Here is a 16,973-nt window from a genome sequence, read left to right on the forward strand (position 1 = left end):
AAAGAAATCAGATTCGAGCGATTCCTTCTCCTTCTCTGTTAATGGCACAATGGCAACATTTCCAAATCCTGCGCTGGGTTAGCAAGGCTGCTTCCCCCAGCCACCCCCCCCCCTTCAAGCTGACGCTCGGCCGAGCACATTTGTCTTCGGCTCTGGGGCGAGAACGCAGCCTCGCAAGCAGCGAAGGAAGTTTCATCTCCGCTCACGCACACCGGTAGTAAGCAGCGGTGCGTGTGCGTGCCTTGGTGTGTGCGCGCCCTGCCTCCCTCCCGAGCGAAAGGACTCGCCTCCGAGGCCACTTCTGCGCCTGGTGAAGGCAAGGGAGTGGCGGCGGCGGCCCTTCTCTCTCTCTCCGTCTCCTCGGCCCTCCCAGTCCCTCCTCTCTCTGGGTAGCTTTGCGGAGAGGAAGGGGAGGAGGAGAGTGAGCTGTGGGAGGGTCCCCATTGAAATAAACAAGCAGCCAGTGATTAAAACGGGAACATGGCGGCCGCGGAGGACTCAGCAGCTCCAGCTTCCTCTTACAAAGCGAAGGTCAGCGCTGGCAGCAGCCTGGGCGACGGCAGCCGGAGACATTGCTGACCTCGGTAAGGGAAGGCACCCTCGCGCCCCTCGCCACGGGGCCCTTTTCGCGGCGGGATAGGCTGGGGAAGGGGCTGGCCGAGGGGGTCCCTCCCCGGTTGTGTGTGTGTTGTATAATAACCCTGGTTGTGTGGCGCGCTGCTGGGGATGGCTGGTTAGCGTCTGGAGCCCCTGCCTTGAGAACTTAGGGGGCGAGGGAGGGAAAAAAGGGGGTGTCCGCGAGACTTTTCTTGCCCCCCCCATCCTCCCCGTAAAAAAGAGCAAGTTGTGGAGGTTTTATTCTCTCCCGAGACGAAAAGCGAGAGAGGTGTCAGCCTGGGTGTTTGGTGTTCTTTTATGAGTGGCGGCGGCGGCGGCGGGTGTGTGGCTACACCTCCTGTTTTCCGTCGCACCCCGAAATCTGCATGGAGGTGAACGTAAAAGGGGGGGGTAATAATACATTTGAAGTTGGGGGTTTCCACCCACATCCCCAGACCCCCCCGTTTTCTCTGTGAAGGAAAGGGGCCGCCTTAAGTTAAATGGGTGGGAGAAGAGCATAGCTGTCTGAAGGGGAAAGCGGGGTGCTCGCAGCGAAGTGGAAGGGGGTGTTAATGGAGAAGGCGGACTTGCTTCCCCCTCCTCTCTCCTCGGTATGGAGGAGGGTCGTTCCTCGATAGAAAGGACTGAAGGGGTGGCAGCTGCGTGGCTGACAATGGGGGTGGCGGGGGGGGGGAGTGGAGAGACGGGAGAGGGACTGTCTCTCCTTTTCTCCAGGCGAGAATGCCGTGTGGCTTCTTCTTCGGAGCGGGGGGGGGAGAACTGTGTGGCAAGACCCCCGCGACCATGAGCGGGGCGGGCTGTGAAGAAAAACGATTGCTCCAACCGAGGGAAGAGAGTGAGTTGTGCCTGAAAATCGCCTCGGAAGAAATCGAGATTTGGGGTGGGTGGGTGGAGTGACGGGACGGGACGGCGGTGTCGCCTCCTCTTCCTCCGCTGCCGACGGGCTTTTAACTTCTCCCAACTTTTGTGTGTGCGCGCGGCCCTCGAAGTCCCCCCTTCCTGGGGGACCCGACTAGGCCCTGCCTGCCTCCCTCGCCTGCCCGCCCGCTTGCCGCTGGGCGAGAGCGCAGCCTAGGGAGCCGCATTGCCGCTGCGTGCGCCTGGCTGGGTGGGGGGAGGGGACCCTGGCGGCGGCGGCGGCCCCAGCGGCGCCTTGGTGCTCGTGCGGGACTCGCTCGGCTGGTGCCGGCCTCTCAGGGCGGAGGCCTAGTCGTGGGCTTCTGGGTGTTGGGGTTGCTACGCGCCTCAGTCCCCGGGGACCCAGCGACGCAGCCTAACGCCGCCGAGTGTGTGGATATGAATGGGAGGGTGGCGGTGGTGGTGGGGCGGTGGACCTCTCCCCCTTCCTTTCTGCGATGAACTCTTGATGTTGAATGTGGGGTTGGGAGAGAGACCGAGAGAGGCGCGCATTTCTGCTCCCCCTCCCGCTTTGTACACGGAGAATGGCCTCGTCCTCCTCCCCCCTTCCGCCGTGTAAGCGCTGAGGGTGTGCGTCTAATCCCCTCTCCACCTGCTCCCTGAGCTGCTACCCTTGTGTAAGGGGAGGCTGCGAGTGTGTATCCGACGCAGGCAGCATGCTCTTATTTCTCCCTCCCGCCGATCCTGCCCCAGCTTTTTAACTGGCGGGGTTCAGTCGGCGACGCCAGAGATTTCATCTCTTGCACAGTGATGGCGTTTTCTTTTCTTTTCTTAGCAGCAGAAGCTCTTGTAATCGTTGCTCCTGCCCACAACAGTACTGTTGCAAAGGTATCCAGGGTTATTGGTTGTCTTGGCAACTTTGACTTTCCTTCCCGTGTCATCTGTGTTTTCTTCTGCACCATACTTGATATGTTCTGTAATCAACCTGGCGCTCATTCGGATCTGATACTGATGTATGAAATATGCATGAAATGTGTGTGCAAGGTGGCAAGAAAAATAAAAGGAAATGTATCTGGCTTCCTTACCTGTTAATCATATAACAGGTCCTTTCCATGAGAAATGTTTTGATGGCTAGAGTCTTGGGAAACTCTCTGGTTTCTCTGCTGGAAGTCATGTCTTTTGGACATGACTTTTTTCATATAGAACTGCTGGATTGTGAACTGTCCTGTTATCTTCGGATGAAGGACAGTTAAAAATAATAATAAAAAAGACCCTTCAGACATATCTACACCATGAACAAACCAATTTGTTAACACCCATTTCTCAAAATTTAACACTCAAATTACAGTTCCTTTGCAGGATCATGGGTTGTATCCAGTGCTACTCCTACTCAATATAAACCCATTGAAGTTAGTGGGCATGATTAAGTTGCGTTCTCTAATTTCATTTGCTCTACTCTTAGTAGGACTAATATTGCAATACAGTATAAGTACATAGTGTAGATCTTATAATTTTGGTTTACCTGCCTTTAGATTTTCAAATAAAATGAAGGCTATAAAGGTCAAATAAGTGTGGTTTTAGACACTCATTTATAATTTCAATAGGCTAAAACTATTCATGGTCCTCTTACTGAATACTGTATTTATGTTGGACACCTGAAGTAACACCTCAGGTTTGGTCAGTGGTAAAATCCCATTTAGCATATGAGACTTGATAAATTAGTAGAACAGAATAATCACTTCTTGTATCTTATGCAATGTTTTTTAACACAGTTGCAGAATTCATAATAAAAAAATTGATCAAATATCACTCAATAGAGAAAAACTTTATCAGGTGGCAATATTCTTGTTCAACGCGTTTTAAATGCAGTTGTATTGATTATAGTGCAGGCATCCCCAAACTGCGGCCCTCCAGATGTTTTGGCCTACAACTCCCATGATCCCTAGCTAACAGGTCCAGTGGTTGGGGAAGATGGGAATTGTAGTCCAAAACATCTGGAGGGCCGAAGTTTGGGGATGCCTGTTATAGTGAGTATCACTATACTGAATGTAGTTTATCCCTTACCAACTGTGTCTTTGTAGATCAAGGCTGCAGTCCTAACTCTACCTACATGGGGGTCACATTGAATTCAGCAGGGCTTCTTAGTACCACTGTCACACTGCAATGCTGCGTACTTATATCAGGAAGTAAATTTCACTGAAATTCGAGGGACTTCTGAGTTAACACATGGATTGAAGTCAAAGGCAAGGATAGATTTCCCATTGCCCAGCTGAGGAGCCTTCAACAGATTATTGACCTTGTTGGGTGGGTGATTGTCGGTAAGATGCTTGTGTATTAGCTACATGGCTCTTATTATTTTCAAAAGAGACCCAGGTATAAATCAGATGAATTATAATTTATAAGGAAGTTAGGTTTTGTTCATTTGGGCCTGAATAGAGACAATGGATTTTTTAATCTCTCTAGGGATTTTTATCTCTCTAGCAATACTAAGATGGCTGTGTTATCAGAGATTGCTACATTTGTGAGTCATTCTTGTTTTAAATACGTTTAGGCTCTAATTGAATTATCACAGACTTTTTGTTACCATAATGCCACCTTTTACCATTTTTCTTCCACTGAGTCTCTGCAAATATAACCTGCTAAAGGAAGGTACTACTACGGTACATACATCTCATGAAATGGATTCTGTTACTTCTGTTAGAATAAATTGTTGTTTAAGGTGCCTCAAAACTCTTCATTGGGTTTCCTAGTCCCTTATGTACTCTTTGCTTTCAAAGGTAGTGCTTTATATAGCAAGTCAGAATGTTTCAGGCACAGTTTGATCTTAAATCACAGAATTTCAGAATCAAAAATATTTTTGTAATAATTTAAAAATCCTTTTAAATTATGTTCCCCTCTGTATACTGTACTGTACAGTATTTAAGAGATTAGACACAAGAGTGGTTATCTTTTTCTGCTTTGAATTTTCTGCTTCTATTAATATATTTTAGAACTTACTATAATCATTACTCAATCATTTTAAATGTTGAATAGTTAAGCGACATAATGCTTGAAAGCATGGTGAGCTAATCGTGCTTTTTGTGATGGGATAATGATAGGTGCAACATGTTTGGCTAGAAAGAATTTGTTAAAGGCAGTATCTCTGAGAAGCTTACTAAATTGAATTTATACAATAAATTTAAAGTGGGTTCATCTTGAACACTTTATAAACGGTGTGTTTAAAGGTTTGAGGTTTTTTGTTAGATTTAAACTGCCCAAGTTGGCTTTCATAGCATTTCTCTTCAAAATGATAGTAAACAGACCCATCTGTAAAAACGAAAAGTCCAGGTTGCTCCATAGAAATAGCAAAGTTCTTTAGAAAGACAGCTGCTACTACAATGCTCACAGTCTTCTGCTCTCTGTCCTTTTCTTGATGTCACTGACATGTTGGCGTAAGCTGATGTTCTATGCAAAAATGAAACTAAGGCAGGGAGGCTACATAACTCAGATTTTTAAAAGCTGAGCTGTGAAGATTCCCCAAGGAAAGTTGAAAAGTTCTGAAATAATTTCTAAATAATAGTTTGTGTACTAAATAAAAATTGGTGTGAGATTGTGCTTGTGAATTTTATTTCATATACCATAGTATTCAAGACAACTTAGCATAACAAAACCCTAAAATCTAATTGTGTATGTAACAAGTTCTTTTCTTTTCATTGTTTTTGCTTATTTTAACGGAAAGCACTAGTAATAGTAATAAACTGACTTCATGGAGTATGTATGACCTGTAGCAAATCCAGATTTTAATCTTCAAAGACACATTTACTACTTCCTGGGTATTAAAAGGGGAAAACAAAGAACATTTTTGTTCTGTATGTGCATGCATTGCATATGTGTGTTCATATGTTATTAAAAACTACCCTGATCTGATCCACACCATGCATTTTAATTACACATTGTTGCAATTACACAACACACTACTTAAAAGACAGAACACTACTGCACCTTTCTTTATTCATTTTATGAAAAATGCTGTTTGATAATAAGTATTGGATAGTAGCAAGTTCTATAATGTGAAAGGGAATGTGATGGGGGTAGGCAAGGACCTCTTGTATATATGCAGATATGCAGATAGATGCGCATTGTCAGCTGTGGCTCTATTGTGTGCTTTCGGCTGGGCATGGAGCTCTCTTTCCTCCTGGGGATTTTGATCTGTCAGAGGAGTTCTTTGAATTTAAGATGTAAGGACAATGAAGCTTAAAGTAGCAAGCTAGTAAGGGTGTGTGTGCTGTGTTGATTCTTCTAAAACAACATTGATACTTCGGTGAGGTAATGTAAGTGAAGTTCTTAGTAGTATCATATGCTGATTATTTGGGAAATAGGCTGATTCATATTGGCTTTGTCTTATCCAGGGGTCCCCAAACTACGGCCCCCGGGCTGGATGCGGCCCAATCGGCCTCCCAATCCGGCCCGCGACGACCCCCGCCGCCCGCTGCCACCGCCCGCTCACGCAGCGCGGCGACGATCTTAAAAATCGGCAAAAAATCGCTGAAAATCGCTTGTGCGCATGCGTATGGGCCTCTCCCGACCCAGAAGAGGTCATTTCCGATGCACTTCCGGGTCGGGGGAGGCCCATACGCATGCACACAAGCGATTTTCGGCGATTTTTTCCCGACTGTGTGCGTGTGTGCATGCGCACGGGCGCGCACTCCCCCGCCCTCCAGCCCGCTGCGCGCGCACTCCCCTACCCTCCGGCCCGCTGCGCGGTAAGTCTGGGGACCCCTGGTCTTATCTGTACAGTTAGGTCCAGTCGCAGACAACTTTGGGGTTGCGGCTGTCATCTTGTTCTATAGGTTGTGGACAGCCGGCGTTTGTCCGTAGACAGCTTCTGGGTCATGTGGCCAGCACGACTAAACCGCTTCTGGCGAACCAGAGCAGCGCACGGAAACGCCATTTACCTTCCCACTGGAGCAGTACCTGTTTATCTACTTGCACTTTTGAATTGCTAGGTTGGCAGGAGCAGGGACTGAGCAACGGGAGCTCACCCCATTGCAGGGATTCGAACCACCGACCTTCTGATTGGCAAGCCCTAGGCTCTGGTTTAACCCACAGTGCCAACTGCATCCCTTATCTGTACAGTAGTTATATTATTAATTATTTGTTAGCGGTATATACATTATGCAAACATTCCTTGAGCTTAGAGGGTCAGTTGCTTTGTGTATCAAATCACATGGCGAACTTTGTAACGTATAAGTGGGAATGTGAATAGGGAGTAAAAATAGGTGTGATACTGTCAATTTGTTTCACATTTTCAAAAACAAAATAAGATTAGTATTTATTTACTGAAAATACAAACCTGCAGGCATTGGTTAGTGCAGGGCTTGTTATATATATATATATATATATATAATATCTTTTAATGTAACCTGGAAAGTTTTAGTACATAAACACTTAGGACTTAATATGAACTTCGCTGTAGAGATGCATATACCTACAGCATGGTTCTTGCTCTGCTCCTTTCTGGATAACTTCATTCCCCTAAAATAACTATGCAAAAGCTGCTCTTGAAGGCCAAACTAAATAATGCTATGTAACATGCATGCATGTATGCTAAATAATGCTATGCTAAATAATGCTATGTTACATGCATGCATGTATTAATTAGTCTTATTTTAAAATGAAAAAATGACAGCCACAGATGCCTCTGGTTTGGATGAGGACTGCAGCACACAATGAGAAATGCCTTTTATTCTGCACCGTGGTTCTGGTGAAAACTGTCCAGGCAACATCCCTCCTTGGGCATTTTTTACTGCAGCCACAGTGCAAGAGAAAAGACATCCCACACTGTGTGTTTCAGTCCTTCTCCAGATTGGGCCACTCTATGGTTTTAAAGTAAAAACAACGCAGATTAATACATAGAATCACAGAATTGGAAGGGATCCCGAGGGTCATCTCAACTAGCTCATATATGATCTTGGAATGTGGGGATTACTGGGGAGTAACATCCAAAGCAGCTCAATGAAAAGGGAAAAAGGATAGGGAAGGCCCACTTGTGGTACTTGAACACATCTAAAAATGTTTTGATCCCAGCTTTTAAATAAGCAGCATATTCATTGATTGCAGTGATACATATTTTGCACTTAACAAGACTGGGACGCTAGAAGGATTTCCAAAAAGTTACATTGTAAAATGGCAGAATGTATAATATCAGCTGTTTGCAATAGTAGCTTTCTTGCATTATTTCTATTTTTGTCATTGTCACTCCTTTCAATGTGTGTGTTGAGTACATACCGAGCACATGGTAGTGGGATTTGGATTTGGTGAAAGTTTCAGAAGAAAACTAGCAATCACACTTGGCAGTAACTTAATAATTGAAATAATTCAAAGCTCTTTAAACTGAAGTAAAATTATTATTTGTCACCCCATTACTTGACTTTTCATAATGTAATGCTGTTATATATAATTAAATCTAGTGAGTATAGACAAAGCACTCCCTGGACCCTCAGATCATCTTTGGCGGCCTTTCTGTAGATGCTGTTGCCAAATAAGGCCGAGACAGATGGCTTCTAAGGAGAGGACATTTTCAGTGGTGGTGCCTCATTGTGGAATGCCCCCACCAAAGAGGAGCTGCCCAAAGAGGTCCAATGCTACATTGTGGTCCTTTCAGCAATATTTGAATACTTCTTTATTTTCCAAGGATTTTCAGTTGATTGCTTTTAATAGTTTAGACTACTTTTTCATTGTGGCTTGTTTTATTCTGTTTCTATTCTGATTTTTGAACTCGCTTTTATGTTCATATTGCATTTTTACACCTTATGAGGGTTTTTTAAAAATTGCACACTGCCTAGATAATTTTCTGTTAATGGGTGATACAAAGAGGCTATGAACAAAATATAAAAATATAACAAAGCCAATGGCAAAACTCCAATTAATTTGAATGTTAGGGGTATGCTCTTTAATATGTTTCTTCAACTGTGATCGCTATTGGTTACTATTCATGGTCTCCTGACTCTTAAGTGGGACTTGTAGAAAAGAAGGTTGTTTTCTTTTTCAGAGGAAGACACAGAATGAACTGAGGTCTAAAACTACTGGGGGACGGGGACGGGACGGGACTGTTTTGTACCAAGCAGCATGAAGGAGGATGTGCACCTGTACAACAGCAATAACTGTTTCCTGTAGAGGACTGAATATACATCTTCCTCTGTGAAAACCACTGTTGATTATTTGGGGGAAGCTGTTGCTGTTGCTGTATTGACCACATAATTTGTGGGAGGGCCACCAGATACTATTTTGATAAAGTATCCAGGCAAGAGAAAGATAGCAATGTAATTCCATTGCTGACTGGAAGCAATAATGGGTTGAATGAGGGCATGAGGCCAGTAAGCGAAAGGTGAAACCTGATGGGACATGGGTCCTGTTGGCAGGTGATTCTTGTATCTAGAAGTTGAGTAGATAGTCTTTTCTCGATGGGATTTCATTTTCTCTAATGTAGTGATGGCCAAACTTGGCCCTCCAGCTGTTTTGGGACTACAGTTCCCATCATCTCTGACCACTGGTCCTGTTAGCTAGGGATGATGGGAGTTGAAGACCCAAAACAGCTGGAGGGCCAAGTTTGGCCATCACTGCTCTAATGGAACGATGGTTTATCTGCAGAGCAATAGTTCAGTAGTGAGGAACTCAGGGAGGGCAACAATTTGGCCCTACAATCCTCTCTATCTTTCCCTTAAGACTGTCCCTGGGCCACACCCCTTTCCCAGCCATACCTCATACTCTGTGTTCAAAATTCCCCATGTGCCAGGTGCATTTTGCGATTGTGGAGATCTCTGGATGCCCGGTTAATGACTAATCTCTCCATCTAGCTGGCTAGTGCTGCGCCAGTGCTGCATGTGGCAACACCACAACAAAAGATATGTAGCTTGTGCTTCTGCACTGCCGTGTGAATCAGCTGGCTCACATGGCAGCAGACTTGGCGTCTGTGCTGCCACATGAGCTGCAATCCTAGGTGCACTTACTTGAGGATAAGAAAGCCCCACTGGACACAACAGGGCTTATTTCCAAGCAAATTTCTTCCAAGCAAATAAATTTCACCCCCCAAAAGATGCTTAGACAGTCCATTGGGGTGCCCATAACCTAAGTTTAAGGTGGCATTTAGCGATTAGCTTACCGTATACTAACACGGCTCATTTGGCCCTGCTCCACACCATCCTTGAATGTTTTTGTGTGACTGGAATGTGTCCTTGAATTATGTTTCTTGTTTGCCTGGATAGAGGATAGAGACGGGATGTTTGAGTATCTGGAAAAATAAGCTATTGTACATATGTAAAATTTGCATTCACTTTACTTTTGCCTTTGGCTCTGTCCACTAATGGCAATTGACTCCCAGAAGGTTGTTTGGAAGGGAATGTGGCCCTTAGGCTTGAAAAGGTTCCCCATCCTTGTAATTATTTATTTATTGCATGAGTCTTTCTGCATGGCAATAAGGGCAGTGAAGAAGGCCCAATTCCTTGATTCTGTAGCATCTTCAATTCGTCCAGTTGAACCTTTTTGTATTTTCTGAGGTCTATTGATACCTGTTCCAGTCAGTAGAGTTTCAGATCTTTTGGAAGACTGTTGTTGTTTGTTTGCAAGGCACTTTGAGGACAAAGTCACTCACTTCCATAGCAGTCTTGGTGCTCCTGGATCCATCTCTCTAGGCCTCAGTACCTAGTAGTGCTTTTTACCAGATTTAGTAAGACAGCTGAGGCTGTTTCGTGATCAGGATAGCCTGTTGTCCAGGTGCTGGTAACTTCCAGATTGGATTACTGCAATGTGCTCTATGTGGGACTGTCCTTGGGGTTGCCCTGGAAACTGCAGCTGGTGCAAAATGCAGAGGCTTCGAGTGCTCACTGGGATGGAATAGTCACATCGTATTACACTGGTGCTAAAGAATTGCACTGGCTGCCAATTAGCTATCAGGCTAGATTCAGGGTGCTGGCTTTAGTGTACAAAGCCCTATCCAGGGTGGAGTGCAACATACAATTTACAACAAAAAGTCAACTAAAAACAGCAAACCTGATAATTGAAACAAAATGATAAACTGTAAATAACAATAGCAGTTTAAAAACATATTAAACCAAATTTTACCCAGAGTAAACCTGTTTTGCTTAGTTGTGTTCATTAATTTAAGTGTGCTTGCTCTGAGTAAAACTTAGCTGACTACCACTTTGGAGCAGGCTCCTCACCCTGGGACAGTAAATATACCAATGCATTGCAAATGCTCAGGCAAACAGGTGAGTCTGTATTTGGCACCAAAATGATAATAGTGTCAGTGCCAAGCATACTACTAGAACAAGGGTATTCCAATACCAGGGCCACCACAAATAAATCTGTTGCTTCCCTTTTTTTGCATCACAATGTAATATAACCCACCACCATCAGTAGTATGCAGAAAAGAGCTGCCTCTGAAGATATTGGGCCAAGGGTAGGTTGATTCTGGAAAAGGCATTCCTTCATAAACCATCACCTTGAAGTTGGCCTAGAAGTGAACATGCAGTCAATGTACGTCCTTTAGAATTGGTGTTTTGTGATTCCATCCAGCTGAACGGGCAGCTACATTCTGCACTAACTGAAGCCCTTGGATTGTCTTCAAATGTAACCATGCATACAGCACACACACACACCACATTACTGTAGTTCTAACAGGACGTTACCAGAGCACAAATCACTGTGGTAAGGCTGCATCCTATTAACACATAATCATTCTTTTATATCATAGGATTTCAAATGTTAGTCCTATTTGTTGTGAGGGACATGGATGCAGACGTTCTACTTTGAAGCTTATGCCAAGAGATTCTAATCTGTGGTATTGATAGTTTTTGGGTGTAAAGTCCTTAAGGATGTTCATGTTGCCTCCATCTACCCCTGCATCTATTCGTTCTCCTGTGTTTTTTCACAGACAGTTCTGTGCTAGAGAATTTCCTGCTGAAGTTCCGTACTAGATAACCTTTTTGAGGCTTTATTACAATCAGGTAGCATATAAGTGCTGTGAAATAAAATAATACTTTATTTCCCTGTTTATGCAGGATGGTGATGGTTGGAATGGAGGGTGTAATAGTATACATGACTGGTCCTCACAGTGCCTGGTTTAGGTCTGAGTAAAAACATTATGATGGGACACGGGTGGCACTGTGGTCTAAACCACAGAGCCTAGGGCTTGCCGATCAGAAGGTCGGCGGTTTGAATCCCCATGACGGGGTGAGCTCCCGTTGCTCCATCCCGTCTCCTGCCCACCTATCAGTTCGAAAGCACGTCAAAGTGCAAGTAGATAAATAGGTACCGCTCCGGCGGGAAGGTAAACTGCATTTCTGTGCGCTGCTCTGGTTCACCAGAAGCGGCATAGTCATGCTGGCCACATGACCCGGAAGCTGTCTGCAGACAAATGCCGGCTCCCTCGGCCTATAGAGCAAGATGAGCGCGCAACTCCAGAGTCGTCCGCAGCTGGACCTAGTGGTCAGGGGTACCTTTACCTTTAAAAACATTATGAGTTTGACATTTCAGTGGTGGGTGAAAATGACATGTAGAAATCAAGCTGTGCAGGAAGACCTTTTGTCAGGGATAGAAAAATCCCAAGGTGTTTAATAAAAGTGCTTAAAATCTTTGTAATTCTCTTCCCCAACCCATCCACGCACATGCTAGTGCTTTAAAACTTGATATTGATATTGAGGTTGAAAAAGAAACATTGCATTCTTCACAGTCCTACCATGAAGAACAGGCATCCCCAAACTTCGGCCCTCCAGATGTTTTGGACTACAATTCCCATCATCCCTGACCACTGGTCCTGTTATCTAGGGATCATGGGAGTTGTAGGCCAAAACATCTGGAGGGCCGCAGTTTGGGGATGCCTGATGAAGAACCATCACTTGCGTGGATTTGGGAGTTTGTGGGAATGTATATTCTACATATTCATGGTCCAACTTAGTAACTTGTCAAGGCTCTAAATCTTTTCTAATAGCATACTTGCTCCTTTCAGCTTTCAGTGTAGAATGAGTTGGTGGACTGACGTGTGTGTGTGTGTGTGTGTGTGTGTGTGTGTGTGTGTGTAAAATATGTATGCACTATAGCATAAATATAGTATAAATTTGTAGAAAATGTGATGTTTACATAAACTGAAGAAATATAACACCCTTTCTTGGGAAGAAGGGTTGGAATTATATGTTTAATTTGTGAAGTAATTCACAAAAAAATTAGTGTGAGAATTTGCAAGAACTTAAAAAGTGAATATGTTCAACTCTAACTCTGAAACTTCATACTTGTGAAGTTGTAAATTGGTCCTGTAATGGTGAAGATTGTGCCTAGGTTTTAGGGGGGGGGGCTAGGATTTTGATCTATTTAGTGGCTGCAAAATGATACAGTAAGACTGCTAGTTTTTTCTTTAAAGCAGAGATGGGGGGAACTTGTGACTGTCCAGATGTTGTTGGATTCTAAGCCATGTCAACTCCATCCAGCATGACCAAATGGTCAGGGATAAGGTTGAAATTGTAGACCAGCAACACTTGGAGGGCAGTAGCTTCCCCACCTGTGCTCTAAAGCTTTCTTTAATTTACATCAGTGCAGATGTCCCAGCCCAGTGAGCTTATGGAGGTAGAGACTGCTCAACAGTCCTTGCATCCTATTGTATTCCTACTTGTGTGAGAACTCTGTGTGCAATTGAATCCTGTAGAATTCTGGAGGATGTTTCTATCATTTTCAGAATAAATAGCATTGTGTTTTGGTGAGTCACTCAGATGTTCTGAGCAGAGGCAGGCCTCCAATCCTGTGCATGCTCACTCACTTAATCAGTAGGACGTGTTTCTAAGTACACATATCTAGGGTTTGGGTGGCATATTCAGTCATTTGCTTACTGAATTCAGTATAGTCATGTGATAGAATGAGGGGGGAGATTGTTGAGTATCTTGAACCCTATTTTCGAGCAGCAGAATTCTGTGGTTATATCATCTGATCTGCAAATAGAGTACATTAAACAAACATTTGGGTCTTATTCGGATGTTGTACAGGCTTCCTTCCCCTTTCTGCATAGCCAGGATTAGTAGTTGTTAACCTTTTGCTTTCACATTTTTTAAACTGCAGTTTGTGTCATCTGGTGTGGTTAAAACGAACTATGGTTAATTTTCAAGGTTTTTTTAAAAAATATATATAAAGAAACTGCCTTGTTGAAACCAATAATAATAATAATAATAATAATAATAATAATAATAATTTATTATTTATACCCCGCCCATCTGGCTGGGTTTCCCCAGCCACTCTGGGCGGCTTGCAACATAAAAATAAAACACAATAATCTATTAAACATTAAAAGCATCCCTGAACAGGAATAGTTTATATTGACCACAATTTGCAGTTTGGACAACATGACAAGTCATGGTTAACTGCAAGTAGAAGTGAAAGCTTCTGAACTACACCTCTGAGTGGCGCAGGAGGAAGGCAGCAGAAGGGAAATGTACAACTTAAAGAGGGCTAGGCTTAGTCACATAATGCTGAAACACAGTTTAGTGTGATGCCTAGACACAGCCACATTGTTACAGTAGAATTATTTATAAATGTTTGAGGGAATTGTAATAACTGGGAATGGCAAATACTCTAGTGATTTTGTTTTAGCATGAATGACATAATCAGTGGAAAATAGAGAATATTTACAGTTTGTTTTTGTTTTATAGCATGCTTGGGATGTATCTGAATATTGAACCTTTCAGACAGACAACCTGTGCTATTGATTTGACTGCCTCATTGAGTCTTGGTAAGTTGTCTTTAAATAATGCATATTAAAATACAGTAGCTATTTTATGAATGAAAATGTAGTTTTATGTAATCCTATATAATAATGTCCAAGATGTCCCTGCGTCCAAGCTGTCCCGTGTGTCCCTGGGGTACTGCGCATGTGCCCCAGGGATACAGGGATTGGACAGCAGAGACTGCGCGCGCGCACTCTCCCCCCCCCCTCTGCCTCCTCCAACCGCCGCTCCCGCCGGACACTGCCTCACTGCAGGGCACGTCAGGGAAGCGAGGGTGGAGGCCGGCGAAGGCCTCCTCACAACCCTCCCTGGCCCGTGAGAGGAGCGGCGGTTGGAGGTGGGGGGGGGAGAGAGTGCACGCGTCCTTCCTGTCGGCGGCTGGGGGAGAGGAAGGAAGGAGGAGAAAGCGCTCCTCCGTTCCTGTCCCCCTGCCGCCGACAGCAAGGACAGGTCCCAGGGTTCGGAGAAGCGCTGCGCAAGCGCTTCTCCGAACCCTGGGAGGTCTCCTTGCTGTCGGCGGCTGCGGGAGAGGAACGGAGGAGGAGAAAGCAGCGCTTTCTCCTCCTCCGTTCCTGTCCCCCTGCCGCCGACAGCAATGACAGGTCCCAGGGTTCGGAGAAGCGCTGCGCAAGCGCTTCTCCGAACCCTGGGAGGTCTCCTTGCTGTCGGCGGCTGCGGGAGAGGAACGGAGGAGGAGAAAGCAGCGCTTTCTCCTCCTCCGTTCCTGTCCCCCTGCCGCCGACAGCAATGACAGGTCCCAGGGTTCGGAGAAGCGCTGCGCAAGCGCTTCTCCGAACCCTGGGAGGTCTCCTTGCTGTCGGCGGCTGCGGGAGAGGAACGGAGGAGGAGAAAGCAGCGCTTTCTCCTCCTCCGTTCCTGTCCCCCTGCCGCCGACAGCAATGACAGGTCCCAGGGTTCGGAGAAGCGCTGCGCAAGCGCTTCTCCGAACCCTGGGAGGTCTCCTTGCTGTCGGCGGCTGCGGGAGAGGAACGGAGGAGGAGAAAGCAGCGCTTTCTCCTCCTCCGTTCCTGTCCCCCTGCCGCCGACAGCAATGACAGGTCCCAGGGTTCGGAGAAGCGCTGCGCAAGCGCTTCTCCGAACCCTGGGAGGTCTCCTTGCTGTCGGCGGCTGCGGGAGAGGAACGGAGGAGGAGAAAGCAGCGCTTTCTCCTCCTCCGTTCCTGTCCCCCTGCCGCCAACAGCAATGACAGGTCCCAGGGTTCGGAGAAGCGCTGCGCAAGCGCTTCTCCGAACCCCAGAATTTTCTAGAGCCCGTTATTGAACGGGCTGAAATACACTAGTTGTATCCATAAACTATCCATTTTGTTCTTTGAGAAAGCTGCTGCTGCTGTTGTTTTTTGGCTGAAATTTTGGCTTCATACACTCACCGTATGAAAATCATTTGTTGGCTAAAATGCACTAAACATTTAGTCAGACGTCAGAGCACCATAAGAAAGTGAGGGAAAGATTGTATCCACTTTGATCACACCTATATCTGTCTGGGGTAATGGAGATCCTCTTGTATGGTCACACACACTTAGTTGGTCCAGATGTAACTCCTAACCATGATTTGATGCCATGCACGTATTCTCCTCCCTTACTCCGAGTTTAGTTTCAGACCTTAGTTTGCTGTCAGCATCCTAACTGGGCAAAGCAGAATTGTAAAACCAGTTTAAACAATGATCTAGAATTCTCATTTGTAGACAAATCATAACATGTTGGTAAATTGGAAAGTGAGGAAGGAAAGCTAAGTATGCAAGAAGTGAGAGCAAATACCGGTAAACACAGTTCATTGCATCTGAACTGGCCTAGAAATTCAGGCTCCTTAAATCAGGCAATTATTCATATGTATATATGTGTGTGTGGTTATATATATAATTTTGATGTCTGAGACGTTAAGGCCAGGGTTGCCAACCATTTCTTGGTCCATGGACATATTTTCACACCGGAGGAATTGTCATGGCATCACACACAAAACTATTATTCTTATTGGTACAATATAATTATTATTTCAAGTCTAATTTCAGGTGGGCAGAGGGGACCCTGCAGTTGCCAGGGAAGGTCTCTATGGATCCCTGTGTACCTGTGGCTGTCACAATGGAAGCACCTGCATTGGAGTGTAGCTGTATAGTTTACAAAATGTAATGTGCTTCTCCACCATCTCCTTCTAAACAGATTTTGTATATGAGGGGATTATCAAAAGCAGTTTATGATCTGGCACAGGAACAGTTCTATTCAAAGGGGCTGTGAAATATCCCACAGGAAAGTTTCAAGCCCTTGCACTAGTTACCCTTTTGGAGCCTACTAATAGTTCTTTAGCAACTGTTGTAACCTTAAAATGTAAAGAAAAGCTGTAATTTAATTTTATCAATCTTTTGTACTCACTTACATTATGAAATTATGAAAGACATAATTTAGTTGGAATGAACAAATATCCTCCTTGTGTGGTATTCAACTGTTTTACCCAGAGCAGACCCATTGAGATGAATGATTGTGACTAAGTTAAACCTGTTTAGTAAGTTAGTAAGAGAGAGTGATCAACCATACCAGAGACAGAGGAAAGGTCATGAAGTATGAGGATTGAAAAGTGATCTTTAGATTATTCAGTGATGAGTTATCAATGATTTTTGTGATGACATCCTTGTAGTGCCTGCATGTGGACTATCATTTATTGGGCCCATCAGCTCCTGCCTCCCTTCTCCACCATAATGGCTGTGAGGATACAATTAGAATTGTGTATTGTAATTGTACAATA

The 16,973-nt window shown here is 44.8% G+C and overlaps 1 protein-coding gene across 8 annotated transcripts in view; it reads left to right on the forward strand.

Annotated features, from left to right (window-relative positions):
• The first annotated feature begins 255 nt into the window (after positions 1–255).
• Positions 256–16,973, forward strand: part of NCOA2 (nuclear receptor coactivator 2) — a 131,605-nt gene continuing 114,887 nt past the window's right edge. For 5 of the 8 annotated variants that reach the window (XM_035125667.2, XM_035125671.2, XM_035125668.2 and 2 more), the window contains exons 1-2: positions 259–584; positions 14,145–14,224. The gene's annotated coding sequence lies outside the window, so the exon portion shown is untranslated. Of the gene's footprint in view, positions 585–14,144; positions 14,225–16,973 lie in introns of all 8 variants that reach the window. The other 3 variants (XM_035125669.2, XM_035125670.2, XM_035125675.2) reach the window with 2 other exon arrangements.

This window comes from Zootoca vivipara, chromosome 8 (genome assembly GCF_963506605.1).
Source record: "Zootoca vivipara chromosome 8, rZooViv1.1, whole genome shotgun sequence".
NCBI lineage: Eukaryota > Metazoa > Chordata > Lepidosauria > Squamata > Lacertidae > Zootoca > Zootoca vivipara.